We start from the raw sequence: 18,863 nt of genomic DNA, 5'->3' as shown, positions 1-18,863 counted from the left end.
AGAATAATCCTAGCTTAGTCATCTTACCTTCTTTTGTTTGATTTGTTGAAAAGCACATAGTTTTGAGTTTCAGAATTTCTGTGCAATGGCTATTAAAAATGTGTTGATTCCCATTTCTTTAAGCTTTAGTACTTGTGTCAATTGCTTTAGTTCATTCTTTTGTTTATCAAACATTGATTTGGGTAGAAAAGTTAAACAATGTTTTTGATCATCAGTTACTCAGTTTTACAATTTTCCTCAATATGCTATTATGAACTATCTATGTTAGCTTAAAATTTGGGTACAAGGAGGCATTTTTGTGGATAGCATGGATTTTTGGAAAACATAGAAATTATATGTTAATGAGAATGCAGTGTAGAAAACATAAAATATAGAGATCAATCAATAGCTGTACAATTGTTATGGATATGCTTAATGAAATAAGTGAATTAAAAAGGCAAACTGTAAACATCAATTCTAACGTTTTTGTTGTGAGATAATATGCAGGCATGATTAGTTAATTCATTTTGATGCTGGCTATCATAACTAAATTTGTGTCCATATCAATACAATAGTCTGTGACATTGTTGGGGCCATTTGAATTGCCACACTCATCACATAGAGCATCTCCATTGCTTGCCAGTCAGAGGTTTCGTTTAGAATGTCTATTGAATTTGTTCAACAACTTGGTTGGTATCTAATTGAGGCTTTAATTCACTTCTTTACATAGAGCTTTTTATTAAGGTGGAAATGGAGGACAAAAGCTTAATATTCCTTTTTCTTCCCATCCTTGTTGGACTAACATTTTGATGTCACCATTTTAAAAATACTCACCTCTAGCTAAGCATAGAATCTATGCAAATGGTACTCCTTGTCTTTCAAGACAATGGCTTAATGAGCTCTCCAATTGTATCAAAGGGCCAGAGCTAGGATTGGTGACTAAATTATCCTTGATCCATGTCCAAAGCCTCTTTTAAGCTATAGGATTTAACAAGGTTTAATATGTTCTCCCACCAAACCCAACTCCTTTCTATTTTTGGCAGTATCGAAGCTCAAATTTTGATAGTAGTTAGAGATTTGAGAAGAAAATGAGAGGTATTTTTCTCAGGTTGATTGGGTGATATAGATTAAAAGTCCCAAAAAGCTCAATCTTTTACTGATGGTATTGGGCTATGATTTTATTTTGAGCCATAGTAGCATTCTATTTACATGACAAGCTGAAATTTTAATTTTAGCTCAATCTGTTGTCCAAGAGCTTTTTTGAGACACGAGGTGTGGAAAATATTATGAGTCCTGCTGTTAGATGGAAGTTCCAACTCATAAGCCACCTCGCCAATCTTCCTCAACACCTTGTTGGCTCCATAAAACTGTGGCTTTAGCTACTTAGCTCCACTCCCTTCTATTCTATAGGGTTGCAACTTTAAGTATACCCTTTCACCTACTGCAAAAGCTCTCTTCATTCAGTGCTTATCAGAATTTACTTTTTGCTGGTTTTGGGTCTTCTGCAAGTTCACTTTGAAAGATTTCAAGATATCCCTACTTTTCTGTACCACATCCTTGCCTCTTGGAACTCTACTATCCACAAGGATCATATCCACAAATGAAGTAGCATCATATCCATAAAGTGCCTTAAAGGGAGCCATACTTGTAGACACGAGATGTGTTGTAACTATATTTCCCCTACATGCAATGTCATGTCCCCTTCTTGAAATAAGATTAAATAATAAATGATGATAATTAAATTAAAAATATAAAGAACAATATTAAAAATAATTAAATATTAGTCTAGTTAAATGAAAGATCAAAAGGCACGAATGGAAAAGTTGTGAAAAGTTGCGTCTCCCTCAAATGAGAGGTATCAAAGGGAGAGATGTGAAATTCAATTGAGAAAAAAAAGAAGATGGAAAGAGGAAGGAAGAGTGGAACAGAAGAATTAACAAGGTTTTTTAGGGAAAGGAAAGGAAGACAAGGAAGTGACTTTTGAAAGGTGAAGGGTTGTAATTGTAAAGGTTGACACTCTTCAAGAAGGTTATGATTATGAAGGCTTGTGACTCTCTGAAAGGGAGTCAACTATGAATGGTCACGACTCTTGCTAGAAGGCATACATGATGAAGAGGTGTGACCTCACCCTCACATGGGAAGATATAAAAGAGTGGTATCAAATGAAATGGGGAAAAAAGGAGTCGAGGAGATCTAAAGCAGATTTAGAGCAGAAGTATAAGGAGGGATCTGAAATAAGATTTAAAAAGGAAAGAAAAAGAAGAAGATATGGGATATGTGCAGATTTCAAAAGTAGTGAAGACAATTTTGATTACTGAGAGGTTGGTGATGATTAAATAAAGAGAGAGGGGCAATAGTTGTTGTCAAACAGATGTGTCTTTTCATAACCAAAGGGTGTTGCCCTTTCATAAGGGCATTAACAAATGAAAGTGTGCGACTCCCTACACTCAAAGGAGATATTAGGGAGAAGGTTCCTTTTGAAGAATAAACAATAAAAGGGAGCACAACTAGCAGATTAATGTATTATTCTGAAATGCAACAATGAAAAGTAATATTAATACCTCGCTAGATAGGTAAGTCTCACGGTGGAATGGGCCATGCTACATCATACAAAGGGAAGAGTCATACGGTGGAATGGGCATGATCTACATGATAAAAAGGCAAGGGAATAAGACTTGAAGTGGAATGGGGCCATGCTATATCATACAAAGAGAAGAGTCTTGCAGCAGAATGGTCATGAGCTACATCATACCAAGGCAAGGGAATAAGCCCTGCCTGGGAATGGGCATGGGTTACATCATACAAAGGCACTATTTGAGAAGGATAGTCCACATGGAAGAATTATTGTGAGAATCCATAATCATGTAGACAGATTATATTACACTAACAATATAGTCAGTTTGCTTTTAGTTTTTCCTTATTTGGTGATTGTAGGACTTAAATCAGGATTTACCTTGTTAAAAGGCATTTTAAGTGGTAAAGTTATATCTCTAAAATCTTACAGTTCTTATTTTAATGAAACTTGTGATTCTAGGGAAAAATTAGGGCAATCCAAAAAGGGGACATTACATACAACTACTTGATCCAAGTTGTTTGTTACCCTGTAACATAGTTATGTAGGTGGTCCTCTATTTATTTGTTCAGAATCTGGGTTTGCCCATTAGTTTGTTGATTATAGCTACTGCTTGGTGTTAACTGTATGCCTGTCGATTGAAAGAGTTCTTGCCAACACAAGCTGAGAAATCTGCTGTCCTTTATCACTTACAATGTTCTTTGGCAAGCCATGGAGCCTAAATATCTCTTTAAATAAAAGATTTGCCACTTGTAGTGGTTTAGATTTTGAAGGGATTGCATGAAAGTGAGCATATTTAATAATCCTTTCAACAGCCATAGATATACTATCCATACCTTTTACTTTTGGCAAACCTGTAATGAAATCTATGGAAATGCTCTCCAATTTCTGATTTGGAATGGGTAGGGGCTGCAATAAACTACAGCTGGAAAAACATGCTTTGTTTTGCTTATAGATTTCTGGATTTGATTGTGTATAGTTTTTTTACATCAACATTTCAGATCATACTACATGATCCATCATTAGGATGCTAGAGATAAAATCATGTTCTTTTCTCTCTAGCATCCTGATGATGGATCATGTAGTCTAATCCAAAACATTGATGTAAAAAGCCTATACACAATCAAATCCAGAAATCGAAAAGCATTAGTATGGATTGTGGAAATCTAATAGATCTCATGCTTTGTTTTGTTTATTTGGCATTCTACACAATTCATAACATGTAGTAATGAATCTTTCTTATGCTCTTCCTATTTTGAAGTAATTGGTAAAATACTTGCTTGTTATTAACAGAGACCGAGAGATCTATATATACAAAAGAATAAAACAATGTTTCCTTAGGAAACGATCGTAAAGAATATAAATATTCTATTATAAAAGAAAGTTAACAGATAACTAAATATTAGAAACATTCTAATATTTACAATAGATTACAAACAGATAACCATCAACTAATAATAAAAGCTTATCTATTATTGTAAATACCCTCCCTTAATGGTTAATCTATCTACAACACCATCCTGTCCTTTGAATTTGACAAACTTATCAAGATCAAGAGGCTTGGTGAGAATATTTGTAGTCTGATCCGTGGTAGGAACATACTGCAAGTCTATTGTCTCGTCTTCAACCAATTGTCGTATGTAGTGACAATGAACATCCACATGCTTGGTTTGTTCATGGAAGATTGGATTTTGTGCTAACTTGATAACGCCTTTGTTATCAACAAACAAAGTGGTCAGTCTTACTGGTGACATCTGCATATCCCCAAGCATTTGACGAAACCAAACAGCTTTGCAACTTGCCTTGACTGACCCTCTGTATTCGGCCTTTGTAGAGGAGAGAGAAATTGCCTGCTGCTTCTTACTGGGCCATGTGACGGCATCGGATCCCAAACTGAACACATATCTAGAAGTTGACTTTTTATCATCGACAATTGCCCAATTTGAATCTGTGAACCCACTGAGTCTAGGATTAGAACTTTGAGAGTAAAGAAGTTCATAATTTGAAGTGCTCTTCACATAACGAAGCACACGCTTTGCTGCCATCCAATGATCAACTTTGGGAGTTGTCATAAAGCGTGAGATGTAGCTGACTGCGAAGCTGAGATCAGGCCTAGTAGCAGAGAGGTAGATAAGGTTGTCTACTAGTTGCTTGTATGTAATATCATCAACAGGAGGAGAATCAGACTTGGCCGATAACTTGAGACCTTTCTCCATGGGTGTAGATGAAGGCTTGGAATCCTACATCCGGAATTTGTCTAACAAAACCCTGACATATTTGGATTGAGAGATGAATATACCAGAAGACTTGCCAAACCTCAATACCTAGCGAATAATGCATGAGCCCAAGGTCAAATCATATCAAAAGATTGGCATAAATTTTGTTTGATTCCCCGAAGCAAAGATGCCGAACTGCTAGTGATTATCAAATCATCCACATAAATAACTAGAAGGATGATGTCACTATCAATAGTCTTGATGTACAAATTTGTGTTTGAAGAACTCCTTTGGAAGCCTTGATCACTGAGGTACTTATCAATTTTTATGTACCATGCCCTAGGGGCTTGCTTCAAGCCATAGAGAGCTTTCACTAATTTGAGAACCTGATGTTCTTTACTGACAACCTTGAAACCAGGAAGTTGTTTCATGTAGACCTCTTCGTGGAGATCACCATTCAGGAAAGCACTCTTGACGTCCATCTAATGGACCTTCCAGCCAAACTGTGCTGCTATGGCTAGGACTAATCTAATTGTGCTCATTTTTGCAGTAGGAACAAAGGTCTCCTCATAATCAATGCCCTGACATTGAGAAAAGCCCTTTGCAACTAAACGAGCTTTGTACTTATTCAAAGTACCATCAGATTTGTATTTGATTTTGTTTTCTCATTTGTTGCCAATGGGTTTCTTCCCTGGTGGAAGATCAGAAAGGACCCAGGTGTTATTATTCAATAGGCTCTGGTGTTCAAATGTCATGGGTTGTTCCTACTCTAGAATTCCTTTAGTCTCGGAATATGTTTGAGGTTCAAACACACTGTGAATGTTGGCCATGAGAGCAAAGTTAACAAACTTTGTAGGTTTCCTATTTTTTCAAGCAGTTCTCCTATCAATGAGCTCATCATCACAAAGATTAGCAAGTGTCTTAACCCACCACTTAGGCTGGAGAGGAGAGCGACCAACATTAGTATCACGAGATGATTGGTGATTAGGTTCCTCATCAGAAGAATCTGGATCAATCTCATGTGAAGCATCTACAAATCGAGGTGATCCAACAGGAAAAGTTGGAGGTGTCTGTATAGGGATTACAGGTATAACTGGAGCTGCAAGAGCTAGTGAAGCCCTCCCATCAGGTGGACCTAATTGAAGCCTAACTCCCAAATCACGAGCCTTCATAGGCTGGTCTGTTGGATTAGGAATAGGAGAAACATGCATGAATGGTCCTCGTTGATCATCAAAGACTACATCACGACTGTACAGGAGACGAGATGTCTCAATGTCGATAGAGTGGTGGCTTTGTGAAGATTACTGTATCCAACAAGCATTAGTTTCGGACTCTTGGCATCCAACTTGGTGCGTGACGCATCAGGGATCCAAACAAAAGGAAGAGAGCCAAAAACCTTTAGGTGACTGATTCTGGACTTGTGACTTGACCAGGCCTCTTCCGGAGTTTTACCTTTGACCGCCACGGTGGGTGATCGGTTCAAAAGATAAACTATAGTGTTAACTACTTCTGCCCATAACTTCTTTAGAACATGTCTGTTTTCGAGCATGAATCGAGCCATCTCAATGATTGTTCTGTTCCGACATTCAACAACACTATTCTATTGTGGTGTGTGGGGTGTGGTTAACCGGCGTTTGATGCCATGAGTATCCAAGAAGCTAGAGAATTCATTAGAACAAAATGCCCTTCCCATTGTCTGACCTAAGAGTAATAATAGATTTCCCAGACTCTTTCAACAGAAGGTTTGAACTTCTGAAATACAGGAAATGCATTTGATTTCTTTTAAAGAAAATATACCCATATTTTTCTACTGAAATCATCAACAAACAACATAAAATACTTGCACCCAAGAACAAAAGGAGTGGCCATAGGGCCACAAATATCGACATGAACATTCTGAAGTACCTAAGAAGCTCGCCATGAATCGCCACTAGGGAAAGGTGTGTCATGTTGCTTCCTAGCTTGGCACGCATCACAAACTCCAAGCTGCTGGGTCTGAATCTTTGGCAAACCAAGGACAAGCTCATCTCGAACAAGTTGATAGAGATAATGCACATTTAAGTGCCCATATCACTGATGCCAAAGTGTGTTAATAAAAGACCGTCGAACAACCATAGCTAAGTCTTGAGAATCACTAAAATTAGTAAGGTGGAAAGGACCATGATCCTCAAGACCCACTACAACAGTTGACCGAGTCGCCCTATCAGTGATGGTACACTGATGTGAACTAAAGGTGACATCCAACTATGGAGAATGTCGCAGTAACTGATTGATTGGAGTAGAGTTAGTTCCATCCTTGGAACATAGTACACATCAAGGAATATGAGATTTCTCCTGGCGGACTGAATCTGAATGTTGCCTTTATCAACGATGGTGTACCCTTCTCCGACACCAAAAATAATAGAATCTGAGTAAGGTTGGTAGTTAGTAAACTGGTCTCTGTAGTGGGTGAAATGACGAGAAGCACCGAATCAATGTACCAAGTAGAAAACTTCACATGATCTGTAGGTCTTTTAGCCATTAAGGTGTAAAAGATAGATTTTGTCTGCTCAGTGTGCTCTTTGGGCTACGATCCTGATTGCTTAGATTGGGCAGCTAAGCGATTTCAACATTCAACCTTCATGTGACCAAACTTGTGGCAATGTTGCATTGAATGTTCTTATTTCGGGAGCCTTATGAAGCTGGAGTAGATGACTTTTGCTGAGATAAGATAAGATAAGATAATGATATTAATGTCCAACAAGAAACCACAAAGAGGTCTATGGGATTGGAGGATTACAACAATAAAGCTGACAACAACAGACACACCAAACGGTGTTCGAAAGAAAAGCATACAGCAATAAAGAAGAAGAAAAGGAACAGAGAGAGGCCAAGACAAAGACTAAGAGTTCTTTCTAGGTAGAAAGAAATCAGTCACAGAAGGATACGCCTGCTGATGGATAGAAGCTCTGCTATGTCTCTATGAACTCATAGATGAGTGTCGCTGATGCAAGAGGATGGTATGGGGTCTGACAGACCTGGAGTGACCAGAAGAACTGGTAGAACTAGGCAATCTTTTCACACCACGCAAAGGGGATAAGGGTGTGAAAAAGGCAGCAATGAGCTGAGTAGATGTATGCCGGTGAGGAAGTAGTGACTGTAACGTACTGTCACGGAGTATAGTGGCCTCTTGAAGATAAAGTGCAAGGCACCGCTGGTCATAGTCGCTGAAAAAACTAGAAAGAGAGAAACAATCCCGGAATAGACAGAAAAACCTCCCTTTGATCTCATAATAGATAGGGCAACGGAAAATAAAGTGAGTCTCTATCTCAATTTCATCTAAAGTACATAGCTTACAGATTTGTTCCTCGCTGTCAATATGATGGTCAGTTTGAGCTCGAAGACGGTGAGAACCAACTCTGAAGGACCCCAAAGAGATACGTAGGGTGTGAGACCACCGCTGAGAAAGGTAACTAGGACGAACAATAATCCCATCTGAGATCTCCAAAAAGTGCTCCGCATAGAAGGACATCCTTGGACAAAGACCACCAGGTGGGTTAATCCAGGTAGTGGTAATGTATTGTCTATAAATGTCAAGTTTGACACGCTCATTCAACTCCTATTGAGAGGGGAGGAGATGAGGTCCGTGGCTATACAACCACGAAAATGCACTTCCCTTACATTGCTTTTTCTAACTTTTTAAAAAATTAACTAAGTCCTCTCCTTCGTATGGAAGTGCATTTTCGTGGCTGTATAGACGTTGCCAGGAGATGAGTAGGGGCATTCAGCGAGAACTAGTAAGGAGGGAGACAGTCAATATCTATCCCAATCGATCCCAACGAGAAGAGGCTTGTGCATACCAACAGCGAGCACGAGAACATGAATCAGAACTTGTAGTAGTGATAGAAGAACAACATGCCAAGTAGGAGTATCAATCACGTTCACCAACCAAATCTGCAAAACCATGCACACGGTGGAGGAACCAAATCAGATCAAATATGGCCGCGAGAATGAAGGGATGAGCACCGAACTCTACAAGAATGATACTATGAGGAGTAAACCTATGACATCTAATGATGTGATACAAGAGCAAAGTTTGAACCTGCTCGACCGATGTCCAATCAGAACCAAGGAGAGACGGGCCTTAAACAACAGATCCATAAAGAACAGTCGGCCGCACAAGGGAGTCCAAGAGGGATAACTTGGATGAGGTACCTTGAAAGTGATGTCTAAAGCACTACTTTTGAAGCATAGCAAGAGAGCCCATACCGTTGTTGACTCTGGGTTGAATCGCTGGTCTCATATTGAACTGAGGACCAGAAAACTTAACCCCCAGATACATATAAGATGAAGTCATCTCAATCTCCTGTCCCTGAAAAAAGAAGTGAAGATTAGAAGTCTTTAAGCAATTAAAGATCATGACCTGAGTCTTACCTAGATTAACCACCAGTTGTCTCTGGTCACAAAAAGAAGCCAAGCCATCAAGAAGCCTCTGTAAACTCTCCGGAGAGGAAGCAAGAAGTACAACATCATCCACAAAAAGAAGAATGGAGATCATAGCTTGATGTAAGTAGCAACCATCACCTGGGAGTGAAGACTTTGAAAGGAAGTCCTCAAGCTCATCAATATATAAATTGAACAAAGTAGGAGAGAGAGAACATCCTTTTTTGATCCCAATGGTGCTGTAGATTGGATTTGGAAAACCGTTAGGTGTCCTGAATCTGCCAATCACAGTCTCATACAATCTCATAATAGCGGTAAGTGACATCTTTGAAATCCCAATCTCCTGAAGTCTCTCAAAAAGAGCCATCCTAGGAAAAATATCAAAAGCCTTGCAAAAATCAACAAAGCAGTAGTAAACTTTCACCGACCTATGTCTAGCCTCCTCAATAATAGCTCATAAAGTGAAGATGTGATCCATGGTCTGATAGTTGGTCCGGAAGCCAACCAACCCTCTAGCCCTATAACCTTTCCTGTTAAGTTCACTAGATAACATAGCATTAAGGGCTGTCGCATAAAGTTTGGCAAACGTGTGCCCAATCATGATGGTTTAGTAATTCCCTAGATCAGAGATAGGATTGGTCTTGTGAATAGTATAAATTAGATACATGGATGAAGAAATCGGGAACCCAGTGCAAATCATTCTATTGAAAAAAATGGTGAGGTAGGGGCCCAGAATTGAGGCACCAAACTTAAAGAGCTCAGCCTGGAATCCCTCCTCATCTGCTGCTTTGCTACATCTCATGGATCTGATGGCCTCATAAATGCAAGAAGGGGTGAATAAGTGGTAAAAGGAAGGCGGAGTAGGGTGAATAGAAGGTTGCCCAAGGATGTCATAAAGGGCTGTGGTGTGAGAGGTAAGGGAGCGGAAGTCAAGGGTGGAGGGCGAAGGGGAACAACGGGGGAAAAGAGTGCGCCAAAAAAGCTGGGGGTTGTGGATCAGCATGGAGTAGAGGGATTTGCACTGGGAAGTGGTAAAGGATTGTTTCTTACTATGAAAAAAATGAAAATAAGATAAACGAAGGGAGCAAAGTTGGGGGAGCGAGCCTCGAAAGCAAAACGCACAGAGTGATGAAAAGCTTTACAATCAACATTGAATCACTGATTCATGGGACAAGTATTACGACGTTTGTTGCGGAGGGGAAGCGAAGGATGATGAGGGATGGAAAGGATGGCGGACTTCTGAACGACCGTTGCAAGTAAGTCAAACATGGAAGCAACTTCACTTGAGTCAGAAAAATACGCTGGATTGACGAGTCTCGAAAGATGAGAGGAAAAGAGATTACAGTGACCATTGAGGAAGCAAAAGCGAATGGGTGAACGAGCAACGATAGAAGAGAGATGAGGTGACTGAAGGGAAGGTGATAAAAGAGGAGAAATGCAAGTATGAATACTGAGGAGAGCATGGTCCTCAAGAGGAAGGCGTAAGATGGTGAAGCTGTGGATGAAGAAGATGAAAGAGGGATAGGTGAGGACATAATCAACAATGCTAGCACCACCACAATGAGGCCAACAAGTGAAGAGCTCAGACCCAGGAAAGTAGGAAAAACCATTCAAGATCACAAGGCTAGAAGACTCACAAAGCTACAGCAAGTGGCGACCATAGCAAGAAAGCGGTCTAAGAGCATCATCAGAAGAGTGTTGAAGCCCCAAAGTATTTAGATCAATCTCAATGGAGCAGATAGAATCAAAACTACGGTCATTAAGTGAAGTCTGGAGTTCTCTGGTGCTCGCATTGAAATCACTGAGAATAATGATGTCCCCTAAAGCAGCAAAATGAGAGATAGTCTCGATAAGGTCAACAAAAGGGTTGTCGTCCTCGGAACCATGGATAGCATAATGGGAGGAAGCTGGTGGGAAATAGCAAACAACCATAAAGAAATCTCTTTAATAGTGACTTACAATAAATGCGGACCCACAAAAATTTGGCAAACGTATCAGAGTGGACAATAGATGTGCAGTGGAAAATATCATCCCTAATCAGACAAGGCACGTCACCAGACCCATGGACCCCACCAGAAGCACGAACCTCCTCTCCACATGAAGATAGCCACTGATAACTTGTAACTCCTGAAAGAGGACGCATAGGGCTCTCACGAGTCTCGGTAATAACAAGTATATCTACGGACCCCACCGCATTGCGTAAAAGATCGGGTAGTGACCATAACGAGCCATTACCATTCCAACAGTTAACAAGAAGGGAGCAAGTGGAGGTCTCTCCCTTGTCTGATTGCTAGCAAGACTGTCATTTAGCCTTGGGGACCTGTGTCGCTTCCCAATCACTAGGGGAGAATCTCGAATATCTGCTTTGAGATTTTTGATAATTGCCCATTTACTAGCCCGCCTCACCTTTGCTACAATACCACGAGCATGTTTGAGCTCTGAAACCTGAGACTTCGTGAGATCTTCATCTGAAACTTGCCTTTATCCTTTTGAAAGGATTTAGCAGCAAAGGCTTGCTTTGTGGAGGTGGAGTTGGAACTGCTACTGAACTATTGTTTCCATTGATCTTGTTGAAGCAAAAGTGTGTAGAGATCGGTGAACTTCAGATCAACACCATAAGACGTGATATTGAAAGTCTCGATAAAATGCTTGTAGGACTTCAGTAAACTCTAGAAAGTGATAACCATAATGTCCTCTTCCTCCATCTTGCAACCAATGACAAGCAATTGATCACGGATTTCTTGAATCCTATTCAGTTGAGCTTGGAGCAATATTCACTCATCCACGATAATAGAAAACAAAGTGTTTTTCAAGAAGAAAGCTTTGCTTTTGTTAGAGACTCATGACAATATTTGAGATGTGTCCATATCTCGGTAGCTATCTTGCTGGATGGAATTTGAGAGAGCTGATCATCAGCTACGGATAATTTGAGAAGCATCACCACCTCTCGATTATTCAAATCCCATGTATCTTGATCAGTACTAGGGGTAGTCGGACGTTGTGTAACACCCAGAACAATCTAATCGGTATTCCGATGTTCAAAAATTGCTATTATCTGCTGCTTCCAAATACCATAATTTCGACTATTGAATTTTGAGTTGCTCTTGAGCAGAATATTTGTCAAAGATGCCATAGTGCATTTTCCAATGAAAAGGAGTGAGTATTTGGGAAGGTAAGTTCTTCTGAGGCAAAAAAATGAAACATCCAAAAAGTTTGAAGGTTGACCTAGAAGAGAGCTCGAAAAACCGAGAAAAAAAATGTTGTCGGTTTCTTGAGCCATTGGCTTGAAAATCAAGGCACCCAGAAAAATTTGACAAAAACCTAGTTGAGCTCTCAAAAAACCCACCAAGAATTTTTAAATGTTTTTTTATTCGGTACATAAAATTAGGGTTTTGAACAAAAACAACCTTGCTGGGAAAAAACCACAAAAAATGTAGGAAATGTGCAAAAAAAACAGATGACTGCTGTAGAAAAATGGCCATAAGAAGTAGATATCATGGAAAATAATTTCGAAAAAATATTGCTTTGATAATTTTGAACAAGAAATTATAATATTTTCTGTAAAAATTCAAAGAATTGGCTCTGATACCCTATTACGAAGTAATTGGTAAAATACTTGCTTGTTATTAACAGAGATCGAGAGGTCTATATATATAAAAGAACAAAGCGATGTTTCCTTAGGAAATGATCGTAAATAATAAAAATATTCTATTCTAGCTAAAAGAAAGCTAAAGAAAGTGCAATGTCTCCTTTTTGGGACATTAGAAATATTAAAGGATACATCTTGATCTATATGATATTAAAGTTGACTATGAAAGCATGGACTTTAATTATAAAAGGTCAATTTAATATTCATAGTGGGCTAAAGAGGGCAAGGAGAGATAAAATGAAAAGCTAGATGGAAGTTGAAGAATCACGAGGAATAAGACGAAAGCTAGAGGGGAGTCGAAGAGTCTCAGTTTGTGTATAAAAAGGGAAGAGGCTCATTCCTAGGTATGCTTGATTTATGATTCAGTTCAATTTTTCTCTCTTGTGAGAGTTTTTAGAAAGCTTCAGCTTTCAACTAGTTTGAGGACGTAGCTCCTTGTGCTGACAGACAGTGGACACAAACCCATTGTCTGGGAGACATCAATTCAGGTGTTACAGGTTCTTATCCTAATATTCCAATCTGACTGTTAATCTGTATTTAAGATTGGGTTTTTGTACTGGTTATTGTATTGCTGTTATATAATACAATAACGTGTTTACAGTGTTGTATGAGAGTTTTCTGGTTTATCATTGTGGGTCTGTAATGCATTTTTATATGCTTGAAATCCTAAATATTAATCTAATAAGAGTGAGTTTATTTTTATTGGAGAATCAATTGGTTTTCTATTGCTATTCGTAATTTGTATACCTTTGGTTTAAGTTTTGAATATTAGTTTGAGGAAGCAATTAGATAACTATTAGTTCGATTATTTCCTATGGTTTACATTGCCGGTTTACCTATGATACGATTTATATTTTTACTACCTAAATGCTATTTTGAAAAGAAATTTAGTAAATATCCAGTTAGGGATATTTCAGAAAACTAACATATAACTACAGCTAACTAAATATTAGAAACATTCTAATATTTACAATAGATTACAAACAGATAATCATTAACTAATAATAGAAGCTTATGTATTATGGTAATACTTCCATGAGCACTATTCTAATATTTACAATAGATTACGAACAAATAATCATTAACTAATAATAGAAGCTTATCTATTATGGTAATACTTCCATGAGCACTATTTCTTGTCGAAGCTTAGATGACTAGAGTGGTGTGTCATGACATGCCCTCAAAAATTGTCTCCATCTTCTATTCAAGTATGAGATACACCCAATCTGTATATAGGATGAGCTCATCAACAACCTTAAATTTATCATCTTACAATTTCCCCTCCAAAATAGAATAAAAAACTGGATTCTTAACATACTCAACCATTATAGAAGCCTTTTAATCAACATATATATCAGTTATGGAACAAAAGTGAGGTTTCATATAGAGTGCAATAGACACCACGTTATTATTACCCATTACATACCAAATGTTAAAATCATAGACTTGAAGTTTGCTTACACATTTTACCACCTATGATTCAAATCCCTTTGATGGAGAAAGAATTTCAGAATATTATGATCTGTTTTGACCACAAGATTCCCACAAACTAACTATTGTCAAAATTTTCGCTAGAGTATGTGTGATTGCCAACATCTCCTTGTCATAAATAGATAAATTTTGTCTACATGAGCTTCCTACTCTCAAATGCTTTGGGGTGTTTATTTTGCATGTTGCCCTAATGTCTTCTCCTAGAAAATCACATTCTAAAATCAAAAGAATAGTGAGAAATCTGGAGTTGCCAAAACAAGATGTGAACTCATTACCTTCTTGAGTTTATCGAAAATTCGTTGGGCTGTCGGACTCCAAGAGACTTGTTGATGATTATGGCTGCGATAGAGATCTTTACCTCAGGCATTGCTATATGTTAAAATTGTGATAACGCCTCTGCATTGCATCAGCAATTAGAGAAGAGACTTATGATGATGTTTCCATCATATACATTTGTATAATCAAGTGAGCACAGTATGACATCCAACATGTGCTAAGTTTCTCACCCACAGAGACATGCATCATGCAAAGAGATGTGCTTGGAAATATGAAGAGTCTAGCATTTGGAAATTGAAGAGAAGTCATGATATGAAGAGTCTCTCAATTCAATATGTGTGTGTGTGTGATTGGTCTGAGTGATATGCATTGTATCAAGTTGAAAGCGTTGTACTTGGACATTTTATTATCTTCGTAAAATAGATTGTTTTCTGGTGTGGCAAAGTTGGAGGGTTTTCCCAAGATATTGTTCTGTCTTTATGTGCATTTTTTATTCATCTTTTGTTTTTTGCTGTTTATCTTTATTTCTGGGCTAAACAATAACATGGTATCAGAGCCAGGTTAGGTAACAACAATCAAGGAAGTTTCTTTTCACTAGCTCGTGCAATTGATGAGGTTTTGAGGTTTGCATAAGTATTTTAGGCAATTTTTAAGTATTATTGTAGCAGCAATATATATCTTCTTTCATCACATACCTGCTCATTCAACTTATGCAAATTTTGTTCGTACCTCACAAGCTTCTGATCTCAATTTGTGGATATTATATCTCCTCATACTCTGGTCGTGTTCTCTAGTTATTTTATCTCTGTTGTCTACCTCAGTTTGTTTGATTTTTGTTCTCATCTTTCACTGCTTATTCTGCAAATATCTTGGCAAAGTATATATTGTATCGGCATTATACCTTCTCTCTTATGCATTTGGCTGCATTTATGATGGTGCCGACTCAACCTTGCTCTGTGTATCAGTTTTGGTGACTGGACACCTTCTTTCTATTCACTGTGTTCCCAGTTTGTATGTGGATTATTATTATTTGGTTGAGCCTGTGTATATTCGAAGTGTCACTGTTTACCATCCATTGCTTTCGTTCTCTCTTAACTATCTTTATTCATTGGTGGCGATAATTGTAACAAGTGCTTTACCATTATTCTCCAGCTCACTCTTGGGATGTTGGGAGTTATGTCATTGCCAATGTTTTTCTTTCTTACGGGAGTATGGCTCATTGTAGTGATTGAAATCTGGGTGCATCATGCGTCAGGGTTTCTAGAGAAGCTATCGTAAAAGGTGGTTGTTCATGGTATATATTCGAAGCTGTAAAAGTTTCAGAAAACTTTATTTTGAATATTGTATGTAATTATCGTCAAATGCAGATATTGTCATTACTTGCAATAAGCTGATATTATCTTTGTGTTTGATCTGTAACTAGTATTGTTTTTATCAGGCTTCAATATTAATTTTGTACTAAGCGATACTTGTGAGCTTATTAATTCTCAGGCTGAAGAAATCAATAAGGAGATAGACTTTAGTATTTCTTTATTTATCATGTTATATTTTTCTAGAACAATTGTGTAGCATATTGCATGCGTGTTGCTTCAGTAAGTTCAAGTATGGCATCGAGTTGTTGATTTTTTCAACATTTTTGCATGCATGCCAAGGAAAATTGGATTACAAAGAGATAAGTATTGTATGATTATAACTTTGAGTATAGATCATGAATTTTTTTTAGATTACTAGGAATAATGTATGCTTTTAGAATTGATCTCTATATTTCTCATAATGATAGGTTGATTTATGAGTCTTTATTAATCTCTCTTGGTTGCGGTACAGATCAATGGGATGATGAGAGATTATGTGCAAAGTCATGTAGACTGTATGGAGAGGCTGCCTGCAGTCAAGGGATTGAATTGATAATGCATATCTTCATTAAAAGAGAAAAATCATATACAGGATATAATATTTATAGGGAGGTTGCGTGACAGAGGGAGATGTCTAATTCTTTGCAAGTTTATGAGGCAGTGTGACTGCCAAAGCTCCTTGTTTGGTCCACTTGGAATGAGATCTCTTATTGTAGTAATTAAAGCAGTTAGAATGTTGCTCTTGCTGAGTGAGAGTCTTTGTTAAGAGAAAATCTCAGCAACTCTTATTATTATTGGCAACGTATTCTTCTGTAGGAGAAGTTTGAGCTGAAAGCCCTCGTTCCACCCTCTGCAAGTAAGCATGGTGTATCCACTCTTTGTGAGTAGGCATGGTGGAAATGCATTCTTCTTTGGTAGAAGTCTGAGGTGAAAGCTTGCGTTCACCTTCTGTGAGTGGCATGGTGGAAATACATTCTTCTCTGAGAGAAGTCTGAAGTGAAAGCCATCGTTCCACCTTTGCGAGTAGGCATGGGGGAATTGCATTCTTATCTAGGAGAAATTTGAGGTGAAAGCCCTTATTCCACCCTTTGCGAGTAGGTATGGTGGATCCACCCTCTACGAGTTGGCATGGTGGAAGTTGTGTGTGACTCCACGACTTCAATCTTACGCTTTTATGGCTCACCCTCTAGATGTAGCCATGGTGAATACTGTCATGCTGAGATAAGAATGTTTTATTGAGAAAATTTGTGATGAGAATTTGTTATTGACGTTTTTGGCTGCAGCTATGTGTGCCTGCCATGCTAAAGGTCTCTCTCTTGCTAAGAGGGATTGTTGTAGACTATAACTGTGATAGAGATCTTTACCTTTGACATTGCTATATGTTAAAATTGAGATAATGCATTTGAATTGTATCAACAACTAGAGAAGAGACTAATGATGATGTTTCCATCATATGCATTTGTATAATCGAGCACAATGTGGCATCCAATGTGTGCTAAGTGTCTCACCCAAAATACATTACATTTTATTATGTGAAAGATGGGTCATGCGAAGAGACATGTTTGGAAATATGAAGAGTCTAGCATTTGGAAATTGAAGAGACCTTCGGTTATGATATGAAGAGTCACCCAATTCAATATTTATATTTGATTGCTTTGTGTGATATGCACTGTATCAAGTTGAAAGCATTTTACTTGGACATTTTATCATATTAATAAAAGATATATTTTTCGGGTGTGGCTGGGTTTTTCCCTCAATTTGGAGGATTTTCTCAAGAGAAATTGTTGTCTATATGTGCCTTTTTTATTTATCTTTTGTTTCTTTCTGTTTATCTTTATTTCTGGCCTAAACCTTAACAAGAATTACCCCTTTTTCGTCAAATTTGTTAAAGGAGCTACAAGTCGTGAGAAGCCTTTTACTTATCTCTTCTAATAGCTTGAAAGTCCCACAAATCCTCTCAAGTTTGTCAATTTCCTTGGTCTAGGCAAAGCCCGAATTGCCTTGATCTTCCCATCATCCACACTAATCCTTGAGCACTAGTTTTTACCCCCCAAATAAAATTTCAGTCAACCCAAATTGACATTTCAAGGCCTTTTTGTAAAAAGAGTGCTGCTTGAGATTGCCAAACTCATAGAGAACCTATGCACTTGGGTGAACCTAGAAATGTACTAGGATTAGACTAGTACTTGGGGTCAACCAAGCTTGGAACCTATTGATGTTAGTTTTTATACCACATAACATATTAGCAATTGAATATCTGATACGGAGTATCAAACACACAATTCCTCTCTTGAAAAGTTAATACTCATGGGACATGAGAATAACTCCAATGTTCCTTACACCTATGGATACTAACTCAGTATATCGATGTGATTTGCTGGTAATCACATAGGCGGGCTTATGTTATTCCTTCAAGGACAACTTGGATTTTGTGATGATGGTAATGGTGATTTGGTACGAGTGCTAGATGATGTTGATGGTGATGGAGGGTGAGTGTTCGAATGGCTTATGATTTCTTAACTTTCTTCAAAACCTCGACTAATCAATTACTCGCTATTCTACTTCTACTCCTATGAATGGAAAGATTAGCGAATGGATGGGGATTGAATCTAATGAAAGTTTACTAGCGGCTCCACCCTCATAGATGCAATGATTCAAAGGAAAAAGAACTAGTTTACTACACAAGGCTTTCCAACAAGCCACTAGGATGCTAGTGGCCTAGCTATGGATCCCTATCAAACATCTACTAATATCACCATACAATTAGCCATCTACTTCTACTCTAGCAACATGAAATGAAATCCTACTTTTAATTTGAGAGATGAGAAAAACCATGCAATACACCAAAATGATTATGTATATCCACCATGCAAGCCACAACATTGTATAGAGAACAATTTTGATAG

General features: G+C 38.1%; 1 protein-coding gene across 1 annotated transcript in view; it reads left to right on the top strand.

Moving 5' to 3' along the window:
- ERH3 (P-loop containing nucleoside triphosphate hydrolases superfamily protein) overlaps positions 1–18,863 on the top strand; it is a 111,454-nt gene that overhangs the window by 16,942 nt on the left and 75,649 nt on the right. The window lies entirely within an intron of this gene.

This window comes from Cupressus sempervirens, chromosome 9, assembly GCF_028749045.1.
Source record: "Cupressus sempervirens isolate cs-2001-9-10 chromosome 9, ASM2874904v1, whole genome shotgun sequence".
Lineage (NCBI taxonomy): Eukaryota > Viridiplantae > Streptophyta > Pinopsida > Cupressales > Cupressaceae > Cupressus > Cupressus sempervirens.
Note: the sequence above shows the minus strand (reverse complement) of the source record. Positions and strands in the feature narration are given on the sequence as shown.